The sequence below is a fragment of the Heterodontus francisci genome, unplaced genomic scaffold (genome assembly GCF_036365525.1).
Source record: "Heterodontus francisci isolate sHetFra1 unplaced genomic scaffold, sHetFra1.hap1 HAP1_SCAFFOLD_879, whole genome shotgun sequence".
Lineage (NCBI taxonomy): Eukaryota > Metazoa > Chordata > Chondrichthyes > Heterodontiformes > Heterodontidae > Heterodontus > Heterodontus francisci.
The window spans coordinates 283,332-310,894 of record NW_027141200.1 but is presented as its reverse complement, the minus strand read 5'-3'; the positions used below and the strand labels follow the sequence as shown (position 1 = coordinate 310,894).

Below are 27,563 nucleotides of genomic sequence, written 5' to 3'. Positions count from 1 at the left end.
TTCTGTTTTTCCCTTTTTTAAGGCTTCATGAGCAGAGAGTACAGGGAGTGTTTGAAATGAGCAAGTCTCGCTTTGATTCAGGACTCTTACCTCTCAGCAGCATCTCACTATGAAAGATTGAATTTGATCTCATTTCATTCTCAGCTCGGGGTCTGTGCGGCTCAGTGGCACTTCTGGCTGTCTCCCGCTTCACAATCCATCAGTACTGAGAAAGCAATGGGGAATATTACTCACATGTTGTGTTCTTTATTTTTTTGGAAAACTTGAATGTATGTATTTTCTTCCAAAACAGGGACAACAAGCCACTGTCAATGCAGGGCTGAAATAGCTCAGTTGGGAAAGCGTTAAACTGCAGATCTAAAGGTTTCTGATTCAATCCCGGGTTTCAGCAATTTTGCTTCCTTCTGCGTCCCTTGCCTTGGTTCTGATTTTCCAGTTGCACAATTTACTTTGAAATTATTTACCAAGCACCAGTGGATTGAATTTGAGAAACAACACAGAGTCATTTACAGCACAGAAGGTGGTCGTTTGGCCTATCACATCCATGCTGGCTCTCCCCGGAGCAATCTAGTCAGTTCCACTCACCAGCTCGATCCCTTTCCTCCTGCAAGTTTCTTTCCTTCAAGTATCCATCTAATTTCCTTTTCAAATCATCGATTGTCTCTGCTTCCACCACACTCGTGGGCCAAGTCATTACCACCCACAACATAAGAAAGTTCCACCTCATCAAGGATGGGAAATACTTACATCTTCTATATTTGCTTATTCTCCATTTCTATGAGAATAGACTGGCAGTCAACATGAAAGGAAACCCAAAAATCTTCGAGCAGCATGTAAATGATAAGTGGGTAGTAAGAGGTTGAGTCGGGCCTATTAGGGACAAAAAGGATAATTTCAGCTTAGAGGTGCAGGGCAATGTTAATCTACTGAATGAGTACTTTGTATCACTGTATGGGAGTGAAGTGACATCTACTGGCAAGAAACAAGAACTGCCGTGATGAGATCAGCCATGATTGTATTGAACGGCAGAGCAGGCTCGAGTGGCTGACTTGCCGACTCCGGCTCCTCGTTCTTATGTTCGTAGAATCATGCAGCACAGAAGGAGGCCATTCGGCCCCATTGTGCCTCTGCTGACTCTCTGACAAAAAGATGCAATTAGTCCAACCCCCTGCCTATTTCCCCATAATCCTGGAGAATTTCACTTTGAAATATTTGTCCAATTCCTTTATGAAAGTTATAATTGAATCTGTTTCCACCACCCTGTCAGACAATTCATTCCAAATCCGAATCAGTTACTGGGTAAAAAGATCTATCCTCACCTCCCCTTGACATTTTTGGCCAATTATTTTAAATCTGTGTCCTCTGGTTACTGACCCCCAGGACAGTGGAAACAGTTTCTCCCTCTCTACCCTATGAAAATCCTTCATGATTCTGAACACCTCTATTAAATCTTCCCTTAACCTTCTGTACTCTGAGGAGAACAATCCCAGCTTCACCAGCCTGTCCAGAGAACTGACACCCCTCATCTATGGTATCATTCTAGTAAATCTCCTCTGAACTGTCTCAGAAGCTTTGATGTCCTTTCTAAAGCCTGGTGCCGATAACTGGACACATTACTCGAGCTGAGATCGAGCCAGCGACGCCCACATCCCACGAACGAATAAAAAAACGCTCCCGAACCAGTCCCCAATTCTGAAGCATTTATTACGTTCCCTGCCCAGTCCCCAAATCTTATTCATTTAGAAACGCTCCCTGCCCAGTCTCCAACTCTTATTCAATTATCGACACTCCCTGCCCAGTCCCCAATTCTTATCCATTTACAGACGCTTCCTGACCAGTACCCAAATCTTATTCATTTAGAGACGCTCCCTGCCCAGTCCCCCAATTCTTATCCATTTGCAGACGCTCCCTGCCCAGTCCTCAATTCTTATCCATTTACAGACGCTCCCTGACCAGTACCCAAATTTTATTCATTTAGAGACGCTCCCTGACCAGTCCCCAATTCTTATCCATTTATGGACGCCGTTTCGGGAAGCCTCACCGGGAAAAGCTTCACCACCGCCATCCGCAGGGATACAGATGGGATTGTTCCATCTTATTGTGGCCCTGAGGCCCTGCTCCAGCTGTGTGAGCCCGCAAAGTCTTCTCGCACTTTGTGAATATCCCGCTCCAACTCTCGCACTTTGTGAATATCCCGCTCCAACTCCGAACCCGCAGCTCGAGCTGCTGACAAAGCTCCCTACCGAGCCTGCGCACCCCGCTCCTGTCACAGATAGGGCGGATTCTAGGCCGCTGAGCATTCTGGGTATCACACCTGTCATCAATGCTATTCTTTCAGCTGAAAGGTTTTATTACGTACATTTCATGACCTGGAATCGTCGTGAGTATTTTCTTTTGCACCTGTCAGTGCCTGGCAGGATAGAGTCAGCTTCACTTTGCAGCCATGAGTTTCTGGAGTGAGAAAGTGGTGTTTAACTCAGTATATTTCAGTTTTTGGTCTGTGACTGTGGGTATTATTCAGTACTTGTTTGTTTCTGCTATCTTTCAACAACTTGTATGTGAGCATCAGCTTTTGTCGATATCTATCAGTTTCTGAGAAGTGAGAAAGGGTTTGATTCTATCCCTATTAGTTTCTGTTACATGCATGTGTCTTTAATCTGCACCTCCTCTGAGTGTGTCTTCGTCTCTGTACTTGTAGGTGAGTATGTGTTTTGCTTTGTATCTCTCAGTCTTTGAAGTGTGAGCCTGGGTTTGTACCTAATTTCCTTTGTACCTTGCAGTTGGGATATGAAAGAAAGATTTTTACACGTTACCTGCCAACTGCTGCTACGTGACTGTGGGTTTCACACTGCATCTGTCAATTTCTTGTCTGGTAATGCGAAGTTTACAGTGTACCTGTCAGTTTCTTGCATGTGAGTGTTGATTTCACTCTGAAAAGAATCATAGATCATAGAATAGTTACAGAACAAAAGGAAGCCATTCAACTCATTGTGCTTGTGCTGCTTCTATGCACGAGCAACTCAGCTCATGCCACAGACTCATGTATTCCATGAAAACATGCAATCTTTCCACTTCAGATATTTATCTTATACCATTTTGAAAGCCATGGTTGAATCAGCCTCCATCACACTCTCAAGCAGTGCATATCAGATCTTAACCACTCGCTGTGCAAAAGAAGTTTTTCCTCATGTTGCCTTTGGTTCTTTTGCCATTCACCTTAAATCGGTGTCCTCAGGTTACAGAGCCGTGAATAATATTCCCCATTGCTTTCTCAGCACTGATGGATTGTGAAGCAGGAGACAGCCAGAAGTCCCACTGAGCCGCACTGACCCCGAGCTGGGAATGAAATGAGATGAAGTTCAATCTTTCACAGCGAGATGCTGCAGAGAGATGAGTCCCGAATCAAAGTGAGACTTTCTCACACTTTTGCTGAATTTCATTTCAAACACTCCTTGTACTCTCTGCTAATGAAGCCTTAAAAAAGGGAAAAACAAAATGGCACTCAAACTCACCACCCTGAAATTAAAAGTTTAATGTTTGACTGACTGAACTGTCACTTCTACTCGGTCTCTTATTGGATGGATGCAACTGTATTCTCCAACGCAGGGGTGGCATTCAAATCCTCCCATGGGTCCACATGTCAGACTGAGTTCCATGTTGTAGACTCAAGCAAAGGAAATCTGTTCAGTTCCAAAACTATCAGTGAGTTGAAGCTCATTACGATCATCATCATCAGAGGTCAGAACTACCTGGTGAAAGATGACAATCTGAAGAAGGATCCACAATTATTCAAAGGCATCGACAAAGTGAAAAACAAGAAAATCGATGAGTCAATGCAAGCCAAACAACAGAAACACTGAAGAATTCCATTCCATTCCAGTCCAGAACCCAGTCCTGTTGTTTTTGGAGTCAGGTCACAATTACTGCAACAACTTTATATTCCCACTTGGCTATCTGTTCATTTAGTTAATCAAGCTCTTTGAATCCAGCTCTCTAGTCCTCAAGCAGGCTCCATATGGAAATCAATTCCGCCTTCTGCAAGGCTGAAACCAATCAATGACCTGAAACTAAAAATGCCAAAGAAGTAGGACTTGTCCAGGATTTGAACCCAGGATCTCTCACACATTAATTAATCACTCACCCTAAGCAAGGATCATACCCCTAGATCAACATGCCACTGATATCAGAACTTCCTTTTAGCTCCTGTGGAATTTCACTGGCAGCCAAAGCCGACCATCCATTTTTTTTTCAGAGCAAAGCAACATCTTGCAAATTCTGAAATAAAAACAGAAAGTGTTGGAAATGTTCAGAAACTCTGGCAGCATCTGTGGAGAGAGAAACAGAGTTCACCTTTCAGGGCGTTTACCTTTTGTTTGAGCCATCCTTTCACACTGCTTCTGTCCACCCAATCTCACTTTCTATTTTATCTAGATTTCACCCACTCACTACCTAAATACATTTATCATGAATTCCTCATATCTTTTAATAATGACAATTTTATATTTCTGGCCTTTGCTTTGGACTCCACCACAAGTGGAACCATGTCTCCACCAACCCAATCAAACCCATTCACTATTTCCTCAAATTGCAATGTTTCTTTCACCCTGACAGACGATGGAATTTCTGCTGCTTGATTGCAGTTCTTGCTTCCTGCCAGTAGATGTCACCTCACTCCAGTACAGTGACGGTGACAAATCTGAGAGCACACAACAAGAAGTAATTGTTCACGTTGTTCATTGTTCAGTGAACAGGTCCCTCTATTCCTGCACACTCTTTAGAACTGTGCCATTAAGTATATATTGCCTCTCCCTATTCCTTCTGCTAAAATGCATCACCTCACACTAGTCACTATTAAAATCCATCTGCACCTGTCTGCCCATTCTGCTAGCCTATCACTGTCTTGTTGCAGGTGGTTCATTTCATCCTCACTGTTTGCCACTTCTCCAAGTTTTGTGTTATCGGCATATTTTGAGATTCTACTCTATATTCCAAGATCCAAGTCATTTATCTGTCGCAAGTAAAAAGCAGTGGTTCCAAACGTGACCCTTGGGGAACAGCACTGTCGACAACCTTCCAGTCTGAGAATGAATCATTTATTGCGACTTGCTGTTTTCTGTCCTTAAGCCAATTTTCTATCCAATTGGACACTGACCCTCCTATTCCATGAACCTCAATGTTGTTAATCACCTTTTATGTGTCGTTTCTTAAAATCCATATAAAGAACATCCACTGCATTCCCTTCATAAACCTGCTCTGTTAGTTCATCAAAAAATGCAGTTAGATTAGTCAAGCATGAACTCCCATGTATAAATCCATGCTCACTCTCCTTAATTAACTCAAACCTCTACAAGTGACTGTTGATTTTTTCCCTGATTGTTCTTTCTAAAACCTTACCCACCACTGCTGTTAATCTAACTGGCCTGTTGTTAGCCGGACTGTCCTTACACCCTTTCTTGAATAAGGGTGTCACATTTGCAACTGTTTAATCCTCTGACACCTCCCCCGTATCCAGGGAAGATTGGAAGATTATAGCAAGCCTTTCTGTTATCTGCATCCACATTTCCTTTCGCAATCTGGGATGAAAGCCATCCGGACCAGGTAATTTATCTTCCTGAAGCATAACCAGCCTTTTCAGTACCTCCCTCTCTCAATTTGTACCCTCTCCATTGCCTCTACACTCTCCACTTCTCCTGATATTTTGTCAAATTCCACTTCCTTAGTGATCATTGATACAAGGTACTTATTAACTAGATTAACATTGCCCAGCAGCTCTAAGTATATATTACCCTCTTTGTCCCTAATGGGGCCCACTTCACCGCTGACTACCTGCTTATTATTTATATACTGCTCGAAGATTTTTGGGTTCCCTTTCATGTTGACTGCCATTCTATTCTCGTAGAGATAGGGAATAAGCTAAATAGAGAAGATATAAATATTTCCCATCCTTGGCTGAGGTGGAATTTTTTTATGCTGTGAGTGGTAATGTCCTGACCCACGAGTGTGGTGGAAGTAGAGACAATCAATGATTTGAAAAGGAAATTGGATGGATACCTGAAGCAAAGGAACTTGCAGGAGGAAAGGGATCGAGCAGGTGAGTGGAACTGAGTAGCTGGCTCCGATAATTGCTGCAGTCACTGCGATCCCCCTTAATTTTGTACAAGGTGACAATGTTTGCATCACGCATGTTTTGAGCCCTTGTTGAGCTGGACTATGGTGGGCTCACTGTCCAGTTCCTCCATGACAGGGAAGTCTGGAATGGCACTGAGAGCTACTTCAATGACAATGTTCTCCGTTATGTAGAGTTCAAGATAATGCTCCACTCACCTTTCCATCTGCTTGTTAGGTTCAGTGATGATCACCCCTCTCTTTGTCTTCAACAGGTGCTGATTTAGTTACTACTTGGCCCATTGCTTTCTTAATTCCTTCAAACATAGCATCCCCGGATTCATCAGCAGAGTTTTAACCAGTATTGATTGGTGCAGTGCCGAGCAGTCTGCAGAGACTTGTTTCTGGCAGCTCTGAGAGCATTTAAATGTTGTTTGCTGGGGACTTGTTTGTAGTTCATGAGGGCTCTCCTCTTAGTTGCAGTAACTGACTCCATTTCAGTCCAATAAGCCTCAAACCAGTCAGCATTCCTCCCATCTCTTCTCCTATACACAGTGAGTGCAGAGTTATAGATGGTGGTGTGCAGATGATTCCACTTTGACACTGCACTGAGGCCTTGAGCATTGTTGTCTGAAAGAGCCTGATCGAGGATGTTGAGGAACTCCTGGGTCCTTTCTGGATCAGTGGTTCGGCAAGTGTTGATCAGAAGACGAGCTTTTATCATGGATGGATGAAGCTTCCTTGGCTGAAGCCTGACCTTGTTACACACCAGGGAGTGCTCAGTGTCACAGTCAGCGCTGTGATAGCTGCGAGTGATGAGGACACTGCTGAGGGTGTTATGTCTGGTGAAGATAAGGTCTAGCTGGTGCCAATGGCATGATCTCGGATGTCTCCAGGACACCTTGTAGCACAGCTTGACCTGGAAGTAGCTGTTCATCACACAGAATCCATGGTGACAGCATAGCTCCAGCAACCTCTGTCCATTTTCACTCATCTTGCCAATCCCCTGGTGCTCTATGCACATTGGCAAAGCTGTGTAGTCTGTACCCAAGCTTGTGTTGAAGTCTCCTAGAAGGTACAGTCCCTCAGTGCTGGGAATTCTACTGATGGCAGTGTCAAGTGTCACATAGAATTGATCCTTGACATCTGGGGTGGAGGTGAGTGTCGGGACATAGATGCACATGAGATTAACTGGGCCCACACTTGTTGACAAGTAAGAAGTCTCTCTGAGCCTACTGTGGGTGGTTCACTCATTTGAAGTGGCGTGTATTTTACTGTGAAACCCACTCCATGCTCACGAGTTGCCTCTTGGGCTTTCCCCTGCCAGAAGAAGGTGTAGTGTTTCTCTTTGAGGGATCCACTTTGAACGAGTCTAGTTTCTTGCAGCACAGCAATGTCCACATTGAGCATTCACAGCTGTCTTGTGTGTGTCATCAACCTGCAGAAGGTTGTCGGTAAGGCCAGGACACATGGTCCTCACATTCCAGCTTGTGATGCGAAGGACTGGTGTCTTCTTTGTTGAGTTTGTTTTTCTTGGTGCATAGATTATCAATCCGTCTGTTGAGAGATGACTCTCCAAGCTCCAAGCACCCATTGAAGCAAGCAGGTCGTGGCTTCACAGCACCTAACTGACTGGGGGCTGCCCAGCTTGGAGTGAATGGTAGCTATCCAATGAGACACTAAGAGCTCTCCCACTGTCCGAAGTAACCCCTGGCGCTCATACTCTACACCAATTGAATGAGAGCTTATAATCAGTAACTGTTTATTCCCGGGTTGTGCTCATGTTTAACCACGAAGCTGGAGTGTCCTCTCTCGGGCACAGGCCTGGGCAAACAGTATGGAGACCGTGAGCATCAGGACCCCCTCTCAGCATTGCTCGTATTGTCCAAAGGAAAGGAAAAACCAGTACTGTTTGTTACCAGTTCTGTTGCAGGAGTTGCTGGAAAACTGCCTGATAAGTCACAGGTAACCGCCCCCAGGACTCCACTCCGGATTTACTGTCCAGGTTTACTGCCTCAGCCTTCTTATTTATTTATTTAGAGATACAGTACTGAAACAGGTCCTTCCAGCCCACCGAGTCTGTACCAACCATCAACCACCCATTTATACTAATCCGACATTAATCCCATATTCCTACCACATCCCCTCAATTCCCCTACCACCTACCTACACTAGGGGCAATTTACAATGGCCAATTTACCTGTCAACTTGCAAGTCTTTGGCTGTGGGAGGAAACCAGAGCACCCGGCAGAAACTCACGCAGTCACAGGGAGAACTTGTAAACTCTGCACAGGCAGTACCCAGAATCGAACGCGGGTCACTAGAGGTGTGAGGCTGCGGTGCTAACCACTGCGCCACTGTGTCTTCTCCAGACACCCCTTGAGAAGTGAGACTTTTTGCCCAGAGATGGGGCTCTGTTTCTTGGCATCAGGATGGAACCACACACCAGTGGGCCTGTATGACATGCACAAGGATATCACACACTGCCCCATCTCTGGTACAGATCAGAGTCAGACACTGAACAGATTGCAACCCACAAGGACATCACAACATTCCCGTTCTCTGGGACAGGTCAGTGTGATACACCAAACAAACAGCACCCCACAGGGACCTCATAAATGCCACGTCCCTGTGACAGATCAAGGTCAGACACTACAAATATTGCAACCACAGGAACATCACAAATTGCCCCATCCCTCGGACAGCTCGGGGTCTGACATTGAACATATTGCAACAACAAGGACATTACTGTATTACTCCCTCCATTCTGAAAAACAAGCATTCACCCTACTTTTTACCCTGCAGCCAATTTTGGATCCACACTGCCACTGCCCCTTTAATCCCATCTGCTTGAATTTTGTTAGCAAGTCATAGAGAGATGCAAAACTGAAACAGGCCCAACGGCCCACTGAGTCTGTGCTGACCAATCACCACCCATTTATAGTAATCCTACACCATAATCCCATATTCCCTATAACATCCCCACCATTCTCTTACCTACACGAGGAGCAATTTACAACAGCCAGTTTACCTATCAACCTGCAGTCTTTGCTTGTGAGAGGAAACCGGAGCACCCAGCAGAAACACACAGTCACAGGGAGAACTTGCAAACTCTGCACAGGCAGTACCCAGAACTGAACCTGGGTTGCGAGAACTGTGAGGTTGCAGTGCCAACCACTGTGCCATTGTGCTGCCCCAAGTCTAGTTTATTGTACCTTTTCAAACACAATTTTGACGTCCAGACACGTACCATTAACCTCACCACCCTCGTCAACTCTCTCTGAAACTTCATCAAAGAAATTAATTCATTAATTATTTCAGACACAATCTTCTGTTAACCAATCTGTACTGGCTGTCATTTATCAGCCCATGTTCTACCAAGTGACAGTTAATTTCCTCCTGGATAATTGTCTCTAAAAGCTTCCCCACCACCGACATTAGGCTAATTGGTCTGTAGTTCCTGGGTTTATCTCTCTTTTTAAACAGGGCTGTAATATTCACAACCCTTGCAGACTTATCTTTTAATTCTGAAAAGTCTATTGCAGACAATCACTTTGGGCATGACTTTAACCAATTAAAGCAACAGGATACTTGATTAATAAGTCCAGAACTTTTATTGAGAGTAAAATAGTACTTAATAATTGAAAGTAAAATTATACTTAACAAACTTGGGGAATATAACTTTACAGCTCTGGGGACTGGTCGAGCTTGGTCTCAGAGTGTCACGGTCCTCTTTGTCCAGTCTAGATCCCTCGTCAGATGGAGAACTTGGTTGATGATCTGAGTCTTTACCCCTGAGATCTTCTAGTGTTCCTGCACACTGAAACCTTACAAGATCTCTACTTTTAACCCCTGGATGGCCATCACACCACCATGTAAAATAATAATTGGTCCTAGCTGTTGCGAGGTACATTTAATTGGTTCTTAATAATGTCTTCCACTAACAGTCACCTGTCCTCAGAATCTCAGACAAGAGTACAATGGAGTGGTTTCACACTGTCTCCCAATCTGATCTGAAACAAGTTTCCTGTTCATTAAATCTAGACTCTTGAAGGTCACGATGTACCATACCATGGGTTTTATCAGGGGTCCGAGAAAGGTCCATTGTTTGAATACATTTAGCTGAAACTGTCCTTTCCCACACAGACCCAGAAACTCACAGTAATTAGATTGAACTAACTTTAAATGAAAACCCATTCTCTCTAAAATGTTTATTGATTCATTAATTATAACTCAATCAAGGTTCATTACGTTTACAATCATCTGTTTCAGGATGGGTAGCTACTCATTAATTATACAGGATATAAACGTTAGTACTGAACACAAAATGGTTCCTTTGGTCATGTGTTCATTATAAAATGGCTTTCTTAACGTTGTTAGTTATGACAATGGATACATGATAAAAATGGTCAAGTTAAACTGAGATCGAACTACCCAAGCTTACCTCCATCCTCCAGTCCTCTGGCATCATTCCCACATTCAAGGAGGATTGAAAGATTGTGGTTCGAGTCTCTGCTATTTCCACCCTGACTTCCCTCAGCAACCCAGGATGCAGCCCATCCAGACCGGGTGACTTTTCTACTGTGAGCACTGCAAACCTTGTAATTGTCTCCTCTTTAACTATTTTCATCCCCTACAAATTCTCCACTTCCTCCTCCTTTACTGTGACATTTGCAGCACCCGTTTGTTTTGTGATGACAGATGAAATGTACTTAATTAGTACCTCAGCCACACCCTCTGCCTCCACAGGATCTCCTTATTGACCCACCCTTTCATTGACTGTCCATATGTTGGTAAAAGACTTCAGTGTTCCCAGTTATGTGACCTGCTAATCTTTTCTCATACATTCTCTTGCTGATCTCATTTCCTTTTTCAGCTCTCCTCTGTACTTTCTGTATTCTGCTTGTTTCTCTACTGCATATGAGTCCTCACATGATTTTTCAGTGAATGGTTTTTGAACTATTTTGTAAAAGGATTTAGTTTTGTAAATTTCTCCCTCGCTCCCCTCATGGTCAGGCAGAAAGTTGAACTGCTGTGTTTTCAAACAGCAACAGCTTTATTTGAAAAGCCATTGGGACAGGATTCCGGGTTTTAATCCAGTCACAAATCTGGTTCTGATGTCTTGTGGCTCCAGCTGTCACATGACCTGTCAGAGGATGACCTCATAATTGACCCAGTCATGGAGCTGTGGGTTGATGTTTAAATTGCTTCAAAATAATTTTCCAGAAGGACAATCAAAATGAATCGATATATAAAAGGTAGATTTTGTGAATTTGTGCTCCCAGTGGAAATTCCTGCAGAGTCTGCTGGTTTTCATATCCCCAATTCCCCACAGGACGCTCTGTGCTCGGAGTCTGTATTCATTACATCAACATTATACAGAATCATTTCATGGGAGACCCCAGTGTGAATTGTAGACAGGTGGGTCAGTTTCAACTTTCAAAGTAACACAGAAGCAAAATACTGCTGATACTGGAAATCTGAAATAAAAACAGAAAATGCTGGAAATACTCAGCAGGTCTGGCAGCATCTGTGGAGAGAGAGACAGAGTTAACTTTTCAAATCTGTGACCTTTCATCAGAACTGAGCTGAAATTGTCTGAGGGACTGCGATTGTGGAATCAATTTCAGGGTCAAAGACATTGTACTTGGTAAGGATAGGAAGATGGAGATTATTAAGTACAGTGCAAAAATATAGATGCTTTTACATTATTTTAATCAAAATTGATTTAAACTTTGTGCTCATGAATCCTATCTTTTGATCACAATGACACTGATAACAATGGAAAAAGCAAGACTTGCATTTCACGACCACAGAACATGGCAAACCCTTTTACAGCCAATGAAGGAAGGACTTTTAAAGTGTAGTCACTCAACAGTACAATAGAGTACCCTACAATAAAGATGTATAAGATTCTCACCACACAACTGCCAGACAATGACCATCCCAAACAAGAGAGAATCTAACCATCTCCCTTTGACATTCAATGGCATTACCATCGCTGAATCTCCCACTCTCAACAACCTGGGGGTTACCATTGAGCAGAAACTGAACTGCAGTAGCCATATAAATATTATGGCTACAAGAGCAGGTCAGAGACTATGAATCCTGCGGCAAGTAACTCACCTCCTGACTCCCCAAAGCCTGGACATTAGTCAGGGGTATGATGGAATACTCTCCACTTGTCTGGCTGGGTGCAGCTCCAACAATACTCAAGAAACTCAACAGGACAAAGCAGCCCGCTTGATTGGCACCCCATTTACAACATTCATGCCCTCCATCACTGGCACACAGTGGCAGCAGTGTGTACCATCCACAAGATGCACTGCAGCAATGTGCCAAGGCACCTGAGACAGCACCTTCCAAACCCGCGACCTTTATCACCTAGAAGGACAAGGGCAGCAGATGCATGGGAACACCACAACCTGCAAGTTCCCCTCCAAGCCACACACCATCCTGAATTGTAACTGTATCACCGTTCCTTCACTGTTGCTGGGTCAAAATCCTGGAACTCTCTTCATAACAGCAGCACATGGTCTGCAGTGGTTCAAGAAGGCAGCTCAGCACCACCTTCTCAAGGCAATTAGGGATGGATAATTAATGCTGGCCTAGCCAGCGACACCCACCTCCCATGAATGAATTTAAAAAATGATAATATCCTGTAATCCTCCAAAGTAGAAAATACAGATGGAAATGAAAAATAATAAAACAGTCAGCATGGATTTCATAAAGAAAGACTTGATGAACCTTATCTTTGAAAAAGCAACAGCAAGAGTAATATAGCAGATGTAGAAGAGTTTAAGTTAATAAAGCCTCATCCATTTATGTGCTTGAACCATCAAATTGTGGGTTAACAAACAAACATACTAACTGACAGAGCTGCATGTTGTGCTTTCTAAATTACCCTAAAGTAGGGTGTTAATGAGTTAAAGCTTCAGGTTGCTGGAACCAGAATAGCCATTGTCCACTATCAGTTTTACTGTTATAAATAAAGATGGAACATTCATTGTGAATCTATAGAAACAGTCTGGTCCTGCACACTGCAGACACATCCACGTCATCACCAACCAGCTCTCCTATAATTGGTGCAGTTATTTGACTTTGCCCCATTCGCTCCATGGAATGACTTTTAAAAGATTTTAAATTACAAGCAGTTTTGTTAATGTTCAGCCTTTGAGAAGAAATCATTCCCTGGCCACAGTGGAAACAGCATTGAATATAAAACAGTAGACTACCAGGGAACACAGTGAAAGCTGATCAGCTAATCTATAATTACTTACATTTCTTAATTTTGCTCTTGCTATTCGGTTTTTCATCATTTTCAGCTACTGACTGTGGATATTATTGTGATTAAATGTGAAAAGATTCACTGTGTCTCAGCCCCGGTATATTGGCTCTTTCTCTGTACAGTGCTGTATGCACTCAGATACTGACAGTGTCTCTCCCTCCCTCAACTTTCCAGCCCTGACGGTGCAGAAAGCGCTGCTCAAAGTTACACATTCTGACTGTTTGCAGTTGATTAGTGAGAGATTATTAACGTATCCTTCTGCAGCGCTGCCTCGGTTAATAACAGCAGATCGAAGTCACATTTCAGATACAGAAACAGATGCATCAATTATTCACTCTTTCCCAGAGTTAGTGAGGCCGGGACAAGCAGCAACATTCCGGCCCCACACTCTGCAATTACCCAGCACCAGTGGAAAGCAGTGAATACAGATTCAATCAGTGGGTTAATGTCCATTACAGGGATGCAAGATTCCACAGCCCAGGATAAACATCCCCATACACCGAGAACAAGCTCAGGAAAACCCGGGGGAGTTAATATCCCAGTCACTGAGCATTCCAGCAACATTGAACAAGTTCCTGAACTGAGTGAACCTTTCAAAGTACAGAAGTGCGGACGAGGTCAAAAAGGTCTGAACAGTTGAGGTGACTGAGCGGTTTCAGCTTCTCTGTTCAGGTTGCAGCTTTCACTGGAGGCATGTGTTTAAATTCCACTTCTGACAACTAGATTTTCAGTTACTTTGCAGAGCTTCCTTGAAGGTTTGAGGTAGAGTAAATACTGAGGAACTGTTTCTAACTGCTGAAAGGTCAATAACCGAAGGTTATAGATTTAAGGTGACTCACAAAACCAGAAGGAACTTGAGGAAAAATCGATTTCTGAAACATGTGGTTAGGATTTCAGTTATGTGGATAGATTGGAGAAGCTGGGGTTGTTCTCTTCAGAGAGGAGATTTGAGAGAGGTGTTCACAATCATGAGGGGTCGTGACAGACCCGATAGAAATTGTTGGTAGAAGGATTGAGACTCAGGTAAAAGCTGTGGCTCAGTTGGTCACACTCACCTCGAAATCACAAGCTTCTGGGTTCAGATTTCACAGCTGACACTCCAGTGCAGTACTGAGGGTGTTGAAGGTGCTGCCTTTCAGGTGTGATGTTAAACCAAGACCTGGTCTGCATGTTTGGGTGAATGTAAAAGATCCCATGCTGCAATTTCAAACAAGTGAAGAGCAATTCTCCCTTGTGTTGTGATCAATATTTGCCCCTCAATCAGATCAGTTGGTCATTATCACATTGCTGTTTGTGGGTATTAGCTGCTGCATTTCTGACATTACAACAGTGATAACACTTCAAAAGTATTTCATTGTCTGCAAAGGGCTTTGATATGTCCAGTGGTCTTGAAAGGTGCTATATAAATGCAAGTCTTTTCTTTCTTAATCACAACACCTTGCTGTGTAAACAATGGTTCTTCATGTCACCTCTGGTTCTTCTGCCAATCACCTGATATCTGTGTCCTCTGCTTACTGACCCTTTTACCACTGGAAACAGTTTCTCCTGATTTAAACTATTGAAGAACTTCATGACTTTGAACAAATGTGTCAAATCTTTTCTGAATTTTCTCTGCTGCAAGGAGAACAACCCCAGCTTCTCCAATCTCTCCACATAACTGAAATCCCTCACCCTGCTACCATTGTGGTAAATCTCTTTTTTATTCTTTCATGGGATGTGGGCACTGCTGACACAATGTGATTCCTATCAACGGAGCGGCCCGCTGACATCATCGGACTGTGCCAAGCTGTGCATAGGCACAGCTACATCTTGCCAGGATTAAGTGGCACATGTGGAGGATGATGTCATTGCGCAGCGCCAACATCATCGCATATCCGCGCTTGGCCCATCTTCGCACATGTGCGCTAAAGCGTCATTCAGGTATCCAGCCCCTCACTCAGCTGGAGGAAGCGGCTGAATAGGAGACTTTGAGGCTGGAGCTCTCCCCCGTCGGCAACTCGCTCCAGGCCTCGACGCTTCCTCCCCTCAGCCGCTCGCTGTGCACCTCGATGCTCCCCTGGACAATTGTTCCCCACTCGCGTCATCCAGCTCTATGGCCGCTTGCTCTCTGCCCCCCAACCCCCGCTCCAGCCGCCAGCTCTAGGCCATGCCACTTCCCTCCTCTGGGCCACTCACTACTCACTTCTACGTCACACTTTGCAGCCCACCTTGCTTCTTCGGGCGGCGCGTGGAGACTGGACAAACGTGGGAGCAAGTGGCCGAGAGAAGGGAAGCAGCGCAGCCTAGAGCTAGTGGCTGGAGGGGAGGGGGGTGGGGAGGGAGCGAACGACTGGAGAATGGGGTGACATGATCGGGAGACAATCGGCCAGGGAAGTAGGGGGGGAGCAGCGAGGTCTGGAGCGAGCGACTATGGAGGGTGGAAGCGGCCGGTGCAAAGCAGGGGGAGAAAGCGAGTTGTGCCACCTAGTGGTTGCGTTGTCAGCAAACGCAGCCTTTATTGTCCATCCTTAATTGCCCTTGAGAAGGTGGTGGTGAGCTGCCTTTTTGGAGCTGCTGCAGTCCATGTGTTGTACGTAAACCCACAGTGCTGTTAGGAAGGGAGTTCCAAGATTTTGATCCAGTGACAGTGAAGGAATGGTGATACAGTTCCCAGTCAGGACAGTGTGTAACTTGGAGGGGAGCTTGCAGATGGTGGTGTTCCCATTCATCCAATGTCCTTCTAGGTGGTCGAGGTTGGAGGTTTGGAAGGTGCTGTCGAAGGAGGCTTGGTGAGTTGCTGCAGTGCATCTTGTAGATGGTACACACTGCTGCCACTGTTCACTGGTGGTGCAGGAAGTGAATATTTAATGTCGTGGATGGAGTGCTGATCAAGTGATCTGCTTTGTCCTGGATGGTGTTGAGTTTCTTTGGTGTTGTTGGAGCTCCACTCATCCAGGCAAGTGGGGAGTATTACATCACACTCCTGACTTGTGCCTTGTAGATGGTGGACAGGAGGTGAGTTCCTTGCAGCAGAATTCCCAGCCTCTGACCTGCTCTTGTAGCTACGGTATTTATATGACTGATCCAATTCAGTTTCTGCTCATTGGTAACCCCCCCGGATGTTGATTGTGAAGGATTCAGCAATGGTAATGTCATTGACTGTCAAGGGGAGATGGTTAGATTCACTCTTGTTGGAAATGGTCATTGCCTGGCATTTTTGTGGCGTGCATGTTACTTGCCACTTATCAGTCCAAGCCCAATCTTGCCCAGGTCTCTCTACATGTGGACACGGACTGCTTCAGTATCTGAGGAGTTACTAATGCAACTGAACATTTTGCAATCGTCAGTGAACATTTCCACTTCTGACCTTATGATGGAAGGAAGTTTATTGATTCTAGACAGATACATGAATGGGCAGGAAGAAAAGAGATACAGACCCTTAGAAAATAGGCGACATGTTTAGATAGAGGATCTGGATCGGCGCAGGCTTGGAGGGCCGAAGGGCCTGTTCCTGTGCTGTAATTTTCTTTGTTCTTTGTTTGTTCTTTGATGAAGCAACTGAAGACGGTTGGGGCCTAGGACACTACCCTGAGGAACTCCTGAGCGATGTCTGGTACTGAGATGATTGGCCACCAACAACCAGCACCATATTCCTTTGCGCAAGGTATGACTCCAACCAGTGGAGATTTTTCTCCTTGATTGCCATTGACTTCAATTTTGCAAGGGCTCCTTGATGCCCTTGGCAAGAGCAGTCACTGTCACCTCACCTCACCTCCTGAATTCAACTCTTCTGTCCATATTTGGGCCAAGGCCATAATGAGGTCAGGAACTAAGTGGCCCTGGCGGAACCCAAAATGAGCATTGGTGAGTAGGTTATGGCTGTGTAAGTGCTGCTTGATAGCACTGTCAACGACACCTTCCATCACTTTACTGATGATCAAGAGGAGGCTGATCGGGCAGGAATTGATCGGGTTGGATTTGTCCTGCCTTTTGTATACAGAACATACCTGGGCAATTTTCCACATTGCTGGGTAGATGCCAGTGTTGTAGCTTGGCGGGCGGTGTGGCTAGTTCTGGAGCACAAGTCTTCAGCACTGCAGCCAGGATGTTGTCAGTATCCAGAGCCTTCAGCCATTTCTTGATATCATGTGGAGTGAAGTGGATTTAGCTGAAGATTGGCACCTGTGATGCTGGGGACCTCAGGAGGAGGCCGAGATTGATCATCTACTTGGCACTTCTGGCTGAAGATGGTTGCAAATGATTCAACCTTGTATTTTGCACTGATATACTGGTCTCCCTTATCATTAAGGATGGGGATATTTGTGGAGCCTCGTCCTCCTGTTAATAGTTTAATTATCCACCACCATTCAGGACTGGATGTGGCAGGACTGCAGAGCTTTGATCTGATCTGTTGGTTGTGAGATCACTCAGCTCAGTCTATTGCATGCTGCTTCCGCTATCTGACATGCAAGTAATCCTGTGTTGTAGCTTCACTCATTTTTAGGTCTGCTTGGTGCTGTTCCTGACATGCCCTCCTGCACACTTCATTGAACCACTATTGTTCCCCTGGCTTGATGGTAATGGTAAAGTGAGGGATATGCCAGGCCATGAGGTAACATATTGTGTTTAAATACAATTCTGCTGCTGCTGATGACACACAGTGCCTCATGGATGTCCAGTTTTGAGCTGCCAGATCTGTTCATTTCTTCCCTCAGATATAATTGAAAAAAAAATTCTGAAGAAATGCATGAACTAAATAAAAATGAGAGAGAAATAAATACTGACAAAATGGATGGCAGAATTTGGAAGGTAAAAAGATTTCAGTTTTATTATTGATGAGTGAGAGGAATATATCACACTTTGGGGCTTCTGGAAGTGGATTTACTGATAATCTGGGGAATTGATAGGAAACTGCTTCATAGTTGGTGGAACAAATTCCCGCCCTTGGAGTGGAGCCAACAGCTGCATCCGTCCAATAACAGACAGAGTAGAAGTACTGTATCAGGCCTTGTTAACTCAGTAGGCAGAGCATGGGACTTTTAATCTCAGGGTCTTGGATTTGAGACCCTTGTTGTGTGGTTGTTCTTCCCTTTTTCAGTCTTCATCAGCAGAGAGTTCAAGGAGTGTTTGAAATTAAATTCAACAACATCACCAGATTTCAACTACTCTCATCCCGCCCCCTCCCAGTGTAGTTGACAGGACTCTCAACCTCTGCCTTCCCCCTTCCCCTCCCTCCCAGATCTGCGACAGGGTTCCCCTTGTCCTCACTTTCCACCCCACCTGCCTCCACATCTAAAGGATCATCCTCCACCATTTCCGCCACCTCCAGCGTGATGCCACCACCAAACGCATCCTCCCCTCCCCTGTCAGCATTCCGAAGGGATTGTTCCCTCCGCGACATCCTGGTCCACTCCTCCATTACCCCCAATACCTCGTCCCTTCCCAAGGCACCTTCCCATGCAATCGCAGGAGATATAATACCTGCCCTTTTCCCTCCTCTCTGCTCATTATCTAAAGCCCCAAACACTCCTTTCAGGTGAAGCAGCGATTTACTTGTACTTCTTTCAATTATGTATACTGTATTCACTGCTCACAATGCGGGCTCCTCTAAACTGGGGAGACCAAACGCAGATTAGATGGAACACCTCTGCTCAGGCCGAAAGCATGATCCTGAGCTTCGGGTTGCTTGCCATTTCAACACTTTCCCCTGCTCTCATGTCAACATTTCTGTCTTTGGCCTGTTCCAGTGTTCCAGTGAAAATCAACCCAAGCTCGAGGAGCAGCACCTGACCTTTTGATTCGGCACTCTACAGCCTTGTGAATTGAACATTGTGTTCAATAACATCAGAGCATGACTGGTGTCAGGCAACCACAAGCATTAACACACTCTTTGCCTTTGTCCCAGGACAGCTTTGTTATTTAATCTCTCCTTCCCTCTGCACTATCAAACACCTTCCCCTTTGTTCTCTCCCACATGCCCCTCCCCGTCACTTGTTTAAAACCTAATTCTTTTCTAACCTGTGTCAGTTCTGATGAAAGGTCACAGACCAGAAACGTTAACTCTGTTTCTCTCACCACAGATGCTGCCAGAGCTATTGAGTATTTCCAGCACTTTTTGTTTTTATTTCAGATTTCCAGCATCTGCAGTATTTTGCTTTTATTGTGTCAGAAAGTCTTTCCTTGATTCAGGACTCTTACCTCTCTCCAGAATCTCTCTGCTAAAGATTGAACTTTATCTCATTTCACTCATAGCTCAGGGTCAGTGTGGCACAGTGGGACTTCTGGCTGTGTCCCACTTCACAAACCCTCAGTACTGAGAAAACAATGGGGAATATTACTCACATGTTGTGTTCTGTAACTTTTTACAAACACTTTCATGTATATATTGACTTCCAAAGCAGTGACAGAATGGTGGCTTTAGTGTGTTGTTGAAATAGCTTTGTTGAGTTCGTGCTGTACTAACAGTTAAACAGTTCTTGGTTCAATCCCAGGTTTTGGCACTTTCAACCTCTCCTGTGTCTTTTTCTTTGGCTCCAATTGTCAAGCTGCATGATTTACTCTGAAATTAGCACCAGAGAACCAAGGCACCAGCGAGCACGAGGAGCTGAAATAAGCACAGATCAAATCCACTTAATATTTCTGACTGAAGATGGTTGCAAATGCTTCAGCTTCATCTTTTGCACTGACGTGTTCAGCACCACCATCATTGAGGATGTGAATGTTTTTGGAGCCTCCTCATCTTGTTAGTTATTTAATTATCCACCACCATTCACGACTGGATGTGGCAGGACTGTGGAGCTGTGATCTGATCCTGAGGGAGATATCCGTGTGTGGAGTGGCGGGATGTATGGAGAGTGATCCTGAAGAGGGTGTCCGAGCCTGGAGTGGAAGCTTTCCGTGGAGGGACGGGAGTAGGTCATTCAGCCCCAGTGTTTTATAAAGGTTTAGCATAACTTATTTGCTTTTACTCTATGCCTCTATTAATAAAGCCAAGTGTCCTGTTTGCTCTTAGCAACCTTTTCAAACCTTGATCAAAAAAGATTGGTGTACATTGTCTCATTCTTCCTCCCAAACTGTATCACTTCACAAGTCTCTGTGTAAAATTTTATCTGTTGTGTGAAAGCCCATTTTACCAGTGTGTTTAAGTTCCTCTGAAGTGTGTTACTGTCATTGGCATAGGATGAAATTCACGAGCATTCTTTGATGCTATCTCCGTGGAAAGAGCAATCTTACACACTAGATCAAATTGGGATTTTGTGCGTTCAGTATCTTTCCTCATCCACCAATATAAGCACAAATCTGTCTCATAATGTACGGTCTAAGAATGTGCCAATGTTGCAATGTGGTGATAAATTCTTCAGTGTCACAATGTACTCACCAACTGTTTCACTACTTTTCTGATTTCTGGATCCAAGTCTGTAGCTTTCCGCGATCTCTAGTGGCTTAGGGTTGAGCCTCACTTCAACGAAGAAACGGAAAATTATGATTTAAAGATTACACTGTCAATCATTCACATCTCTGTCTTCTCCTGAACTTCGAGTTCAAATTTGTTTGTGAAGTTGATTCACACGTTAAGACAGCACAGTCTTTGTCTTTGTGAAGGAAGTGATTTGGGAATGGCTGTTTGAAACTGTCCCTTCTTGCACAGAAATTCAGTGCAAATACTTGATCACTCACAATTTCCTTGAGAGAAATTTGTTCACAATCGCATTCGACACAGAAACGGCCTCAGCATTAATCTCACTGAAGCAGAATGTGACCGTGTTGTTTGTTTCAGAATGTTGTTGCCGTTATTTTCGCTTTTAACCAAGACTGGGAGACAGGGCAAGGTTGATCCGAGGTTGGAATATATTATCATTCAGGAGCAAGAAAAATCAAAAGGAACAAAATAAGAAAACCCAGTCTCCGGATTTGAGAATCTGTAGATCCGCTTTGGGAAAGTGAATCAGAGCAGAATGAAGGGTGAACTGTCCAGAAGAGATGAAGACACAGCTCAGTCAACACGTTCCCCTGGTTTATGATGCTGGAACATTCCTCACACAGAAATGATTCAACCCAATGACAAACATTCTTCCAGCTGATAATTTATGCTGCTGATTTATGGACTGTCTCATGTGGTTACCGAGTGACGACGAGAAGATATTAAACTTTGTTCTATTCAATCTAGCTGTGATAAAGTTTGAATTTTTCTCCCTTTTATAAACAGTATTTGAAGGGTCTCGGTAACAATGTTCAGTGTTGATGAGAGTGGGGTCTGGGTGAGAAGCTGCTGAGTGTGACAGGGTCAGGACTGGATGCAGGAAGTTCTCTGACAGTCTCCCTCTATCTCTCTAATGGGTTTGAGTTGATTTACGACTGGTAGCTTTTATTTTACTTTTCTTATTTAGAGATATAGCCCCTTCGGCCCACCGAGTCTGTGCCAACCAGCAACCACCCATTTATACTAATCCTACATTAATCCCATATTCTCTACCACATCCCCACCATTCTCCTACCACGTACCTACACTAGGGACAATTTACAATGGCCAATTTACCTATCAACCTGCAAGTCTTTTGGAGGTGGGAGGAAACCAGAGCACCCGGCGGAAACCCACACAGACATAGGGAGAACTTGCAAACTCCACACAGGCAGTACCCAGAACTGAATCCTGGTCGCTGGAGCTGTGAGGCTGCGGTGCTGCGGTTCTAACCATTGCGCCACTGTGCTGCTGTTGGTGTTTTGATAAATGAAGGAAGGTCCCTCCACCCATTTTTGTTGGACAGACAGTGTGGTATAAGGATGTAAAGGGTTAATGCTGAAGTTAGTGGGATCAACCCCTCCCACTGTCAGAGTGATGATAGAACAGTCACATGAGATGAAGTTTTGGAGAAGAGAGAGCAGCACCAAGGATGCTAGCTTAGCAGGCTTGATGAGTGTGTATAGAGTATTGTGCAAATTAGAAAAGAGTTCTTAGTTCTTTCAGCAGGAACTGTGTCCAGAAAATATCGAGAAACTCACAATTTTATTATTCAGGAGTCGGAACACAGATATTAATTGCAAGTGACAGTTCTGGGACCAATTAACAAAAAAAGTAGAGAATAATATTGCTCACTGATTGAAATCCCCTAGTGAGGAGACAGTTAAACAGGTGATCTTTTGGGGCATCCTTCGATCCAAGGTTTCAGCAACATTTAATCTCCCTTTTTGGTGAAATTCTCTGTTATTTGCAACTTTTTTTTATCAGCTTTGATGGGCGAGTGAAAAAACTGAAAAGATTGAACAGTTCCATCCTTTCTTTTCTTCCTTCTTCTCTTCTTTCCATCAGTTTCTCTTTTCTGTCCCAGATCAATATAATGATGAGAATGCCAATTTAATCTGCTGTTTCTGGTGTTTTATCCATTCCAATCAAAATTTCAACATTCCAATCAAATCTATTTGTTATTCCACAGTGTCTCTCCATGTGTTTTATTCTGTTGTATTCTCTCACAGTCTGTTTGATGATCAATGTTACATCTCACTCTCTGTTCTGGTGAAGATCAGAAGCAGTGATATCTGTTTACACCACCCGACAAGTCGGCCTGATGCTGTGGCTCGCTGATCATGTGGGGTTAAAGCAATTCTTCCAGTCAGTTAGTTCAGTTTTCATTTCATGAGAAATTCGGTCATCATGACTTCGTCAGTGACCTAATGGTTCAGGTGTCTGAGTGATGTTAATCATGATGTGATGAAATGATTGTATGTTCCAGTCTTTCCGTGGTGGGTTTTCACACTGAGTAGAAACGTGTTGGACATGGTCTGGAAATGTTTCACACTGCTCCATTCCCAACTTCATTTACTGACAGAAGATATATTTCCATCATTCCACAGCTGGCTGCACAGCCAGAAGCTGTGCTGAAGGTGACAGCTATATCTCTGCAACTGACAAGGTGGCCGAGAGGTTAAGGCGTTGGACTGCTAATCCATTGTGCTTTGCACACGTGGGTTCGAATCCCATCCTTGTCGCTAGTTTATGAGCTGTTTCGTGTATTGTTTATGTTGGGTGAGCTTATGAATCAAGTCAGCCTCGAAACCTGTTCTTGTCAATGTCCAGACAGTGATTCCAGAATTTGTTATACTTTATTAAAATTGAGACAGACAATTGGAATTCTTCACCCAAACTGCACTGGAATGAAGATCAAATAGGGATCACGAAACGGAGCAAGATTTTTCCTCCCCTCCTTCCTTCCATCATTACTTTCTCTGGATTTGCACCAAGTGAAAGACAAATGGGAAAAGCAAATGGCGAGGGAGCAGATGCAGAAAATTATCCTTTGGCAAGAAATTTATTTTCAAATCTTCTTGATAGATTAAGTGAGTGAGCAATGCTTTGGCAGATGGAGTTTAAAATGAGGGGTCATCTACTACCTACGATAGATCAGAGTGTTTTTTTGTAAGAGGTGAGATGTTAGAAACGGTTGAGGAGCAGAGACCCGAATACTGAATTGATAAAAGCTGGTAGAAAATAATGTGAAAAGTGAACAGAATCTGAAGTTTGGAACTCATGTTGTAGTGATATAAAGCTCTGTGCTCCTGAAGTATATGTCCAAGCCCAGATTGTGGGTAATCTGTGGAGAGTGATTTGGTTTTTATTCATTCTTGGGTGTGAGTATCGCTGATAAGGCTAGCATTTATTACCCATTCCTATTGCCGTTGAGAAGGTGGTGGAGAGCTGCCTTCTTGAACTGATGCAGTCCATATGGTGCAGGAACACCCACAGTGCTACTGGGGAGGGAGTTCCAGGATTGTGACCCAACAACAGTGAAGAAATGGCGATATCATTCCAAGTCAAGATGGTGAGTGACTTGGAGGGGAACCTGCAGGTAGTGAGTTCCCATGCATCTGCTGCCCTTGTCCTTCGAGGTGGTAGTGGTCACGAGTTTGGAAGGTGCTGTTGAAGGATACTTGGCGAGTTGCTGCAGTGCATATGGAGATGGTACACACTGCAGCCACTGTTTACTGGTTGTGGAGGGATTGAATGTTTAAGGTGGCGGGTGAGGTGCCGATCAAGTGCGCTGCTTTGTCCTGGATGGTGTTGAGCTTCTTGAGTGTTGTTGAGTGGGATGTATTCCATCACACTCCTGACTTGTGCCTTGTAGATGGTGGACAGGATTTGGGGTGTCAGGAGGTGAGATACCTGCTGCAGAATTCGTAATCTCTGACCTGCGCTTATAGCCACAGCATAGATGTGACTGGTCTTGTTACGTTTCTGGTCAAGATGTTGATGGTGGGGGATTTAACGATGATAATGCTTCTGAATATCAAAAGGTAGATTTTTTTTCTCTCTCATTGGAGATGTTCACTGCTTGGCACTTGTGTGGCCAGAAGGTTGCTTGTCACTTATCAGCTCAAGCCTGAATGTTGCTCAGGTCTTGCTGCTTGCAGGCACAGACTGCTTCAGTATCTGAAGAGTTGTGAATCATCATCTAACATTCCCACTTCTGACTTATGTTGAAGAGAAAGTCGTCAATGAAACAGCTGGGATGTTTGGGTCTACGACACTACCCTGATAAACTCCTGAGGCAATGTCCTGGGCTGAGATGATTGGCCTCCACTAACCACAACATCTTGTTTTGTGCTAGGTATGACTTCAACAAGTGGAGGGTTTTTCCCCTGATTCCCATTGACTTCAATTTTGCGAGGGATCCTTGATGCCACACTCACTCAAGGGCAATCACCCTCACCTCTCCTCTGGAATTCCAGTCTTTCGTCTCTGTTTGGACCAAGCTGCAATGAGATCATAAGAACAGAAGATCGGAAGAACTCATAGCAGCAGTAGGCCATTAGGCCCCTCGAGCTTGCTCCGCCATTCAATAGGATCATGGCTGACCTGATCATGACCTCAACCCCACTTTCTTACCTGCCCACATAACCCTTGGCTCTCTTGTAGATAAAAATCTTGAAGACATTCAATGACCCAGCCTCCACTGCTCTCTGCGGTAAAGAATTCCAAAGATTAATGACCCTCTGAGAGAGGAAATACCTTCTTAAATGAAAAAGCCCTAAATCTGAAACTGTGTCTCCTAGTTCTAGATTCAACCACGAGAGGAAACATCCTCTCAGCATCTACCCTGTCAAGCCCCCTCAGAATCTTATATGTCTCAATACGTTCTCCTTTCATTTTTCTCAACTCCAATGAGTATCGGTCCAACCTGCTCAACTTTCCTCATGAGACAACACCTTCATCACAGGAATTAATCAAATGAACCTTCTCTGAACTGCCTCCAATGCAAGTATATCACTCCTTAAATAAGGAGACCAAAACTGTACACAGTACTCTAGGTGTGGCTTCACCAGCACCATGTACATTTGTAGCAAGACTTCTCTACTTTTATACTCCACCCCCCTTGCAATAAAGGGTAACATTCCATTTGCCTTCCTAATTATTTGCTGTACCTGCATGGTAACTTTTTGTGATTCATGTACGAGGACACCCAGATACTTCTACACCGCAGCATTCTGTAATCTCTCACAATTTAAATAATATTTTCCTTTTCTATTCTTCCTACCAAAGTGGATAACCTCACATTTTCCCACATTCTACTCTATCTGCCAAATTATTTCCTGGAGTTGAGAGACCCTGGCAGAACCTAAATTGAGCATCGATGAGCAGATTATTGCTAAGTGTGTGGTGCTTGATAGCACTGTTGGTGACATCTTCCATCACTTTGCTGATGCTTGATAGTAGACTGATGGGGCGGCAATTGGTCAGATTGGATTTGTCTTGCATTTTTTTTGTGGAGAGGGCACACTTGGGCAACTTTCCACATTGTCAAGTAGATGCCCGTGTTGTAGCTCTACTGGAACAGCTTGGCTGAGGGCGCAGCTAGTTCTGGAGCACAAGTCTTCAGTACTAGTGTGGAAGTGAGCAGAAAGGCATGGCACTATGCTTAATGGGAAATATAGCCAAGTTAGGAATAGTAGCTTTGCTGAGCTTTGATTTTAAGTAGCAGAAACCACAATGAAATAGTTAAAAGTAAAGGCAGAGCGTGTGAGACTGTAAAGACTAGCCGACACTGGTAATTGCAAAGACATCTGTTCTTTATGGCCTGATTGTGTGACTCCCTGTGGTTTGGAACAAATGGACTCCTGTGAATCAAATGATGTCCATCCCTGTGTGAGTGATAAGGAGTGCTCGGCCCCTCTTATCTTCGTGAACTGCCACTACTTGATGTAGCTGCAGACTGCATGAAACACTCAGGAATGTACACCTAACAGAGATAGCAGGAAGCGCCGCAATTACTTGTCACAAGGTAGAGACAGACTCATGATCCATGTAGGGAGTGAGACTAGAATGATTATTGATGACTCCTATGCTCTTGCTAATTAGCTTGCTTGTCCGCTTTGTTTTATCTTGCTGGTACAAAACAATATTTTATTAGTAACAAGTATGTATTGAAAATGGAGTGTATTGGAACCTCAGTAACAGATGTACTGCATTTCACCACGTGGGTGAAGTCGAATTGTATCGCACTGATTGGTTAAACAAGGGGGTATAGCATGAATCTTAATGTATAAACAGTAGTACCTGTATCAAAAATCTTTACTTACTCTAGTGGACCAGACAGACTCTGGGTGGAGTCAGTGTCGTTGCATTAGAGGAAGTCAGCCGGCTAAATGCACAAATAAAGTAATTGATTTTACCTACACATCCGACTCAGTATATTTAATGAACCAGACTGAAGCCAAAAATAACTCAGATTTACACTAGAGCCGGAATGTTGTTCGGGCCCACAGTCTTTGCTGTATCGAGTGCTTTCAGCTATTTCTTGCCATTATGTGGAGTGAAGCAAATTGGCTGAAAACTGGAAGCTGTGATACTGGGGACCTCAAGAGGCCGAGATGAATCATCCACTGAGCAATTTCTGACTGAAGATGGTTTCAAATGCTTCAGCTTCATCTTTTGCACTGACGTGCTCGGCTCCACCAACATTGAGGATAGGGATGTTTTTGGAGCCTCCTCATCTGGTTCGTTATTTAATTGTCCTCCACCTTTCATGACTGGATACCTAGTTTCTCAGGGCAGTGTCCAAGGCCCAATCATCCTCAGCTGTTTCATTGATGGCTTTCTCTTCAACAAAAGTCAGAAGTGGGAATGTTCGCTGATGATTCACAACTCATCAGATGCTGAAGCAATCTGTACCTGCAAGCAGCAAGACCTGAACAACATTCA

The 27,563-nt window shown here is 44.1% G+C and overlaps 2 non-coding genes across 2 annotated transcripts; both read left to right on the top strand.

Moving 5' to 3' along the window:
* The first annotated feature begins 318 nt into the window (after positions 1-318).
* Positions 319-391, top strand: trnac-gca (transfer RNA cysteine (anticodon GCA)). Its single transcript has one exon. It is a non-coding gene; the product is annotated as a tRNA-Cys (tRNA).
* Positions 392-23,274: 22,883 nt separating this feature from the next.
* Positions 23,275-23,356, top strand: trnas-gcu (transfer RNA serine (anticodon GCU)). The gene has a single exon. It is a non-coding gene; the product is annotated as a tRNA-Ser (tRNA).
* The last annotated feature ends 4,207 nt before the right edge of the window (positions 23,357-27,563 follow it).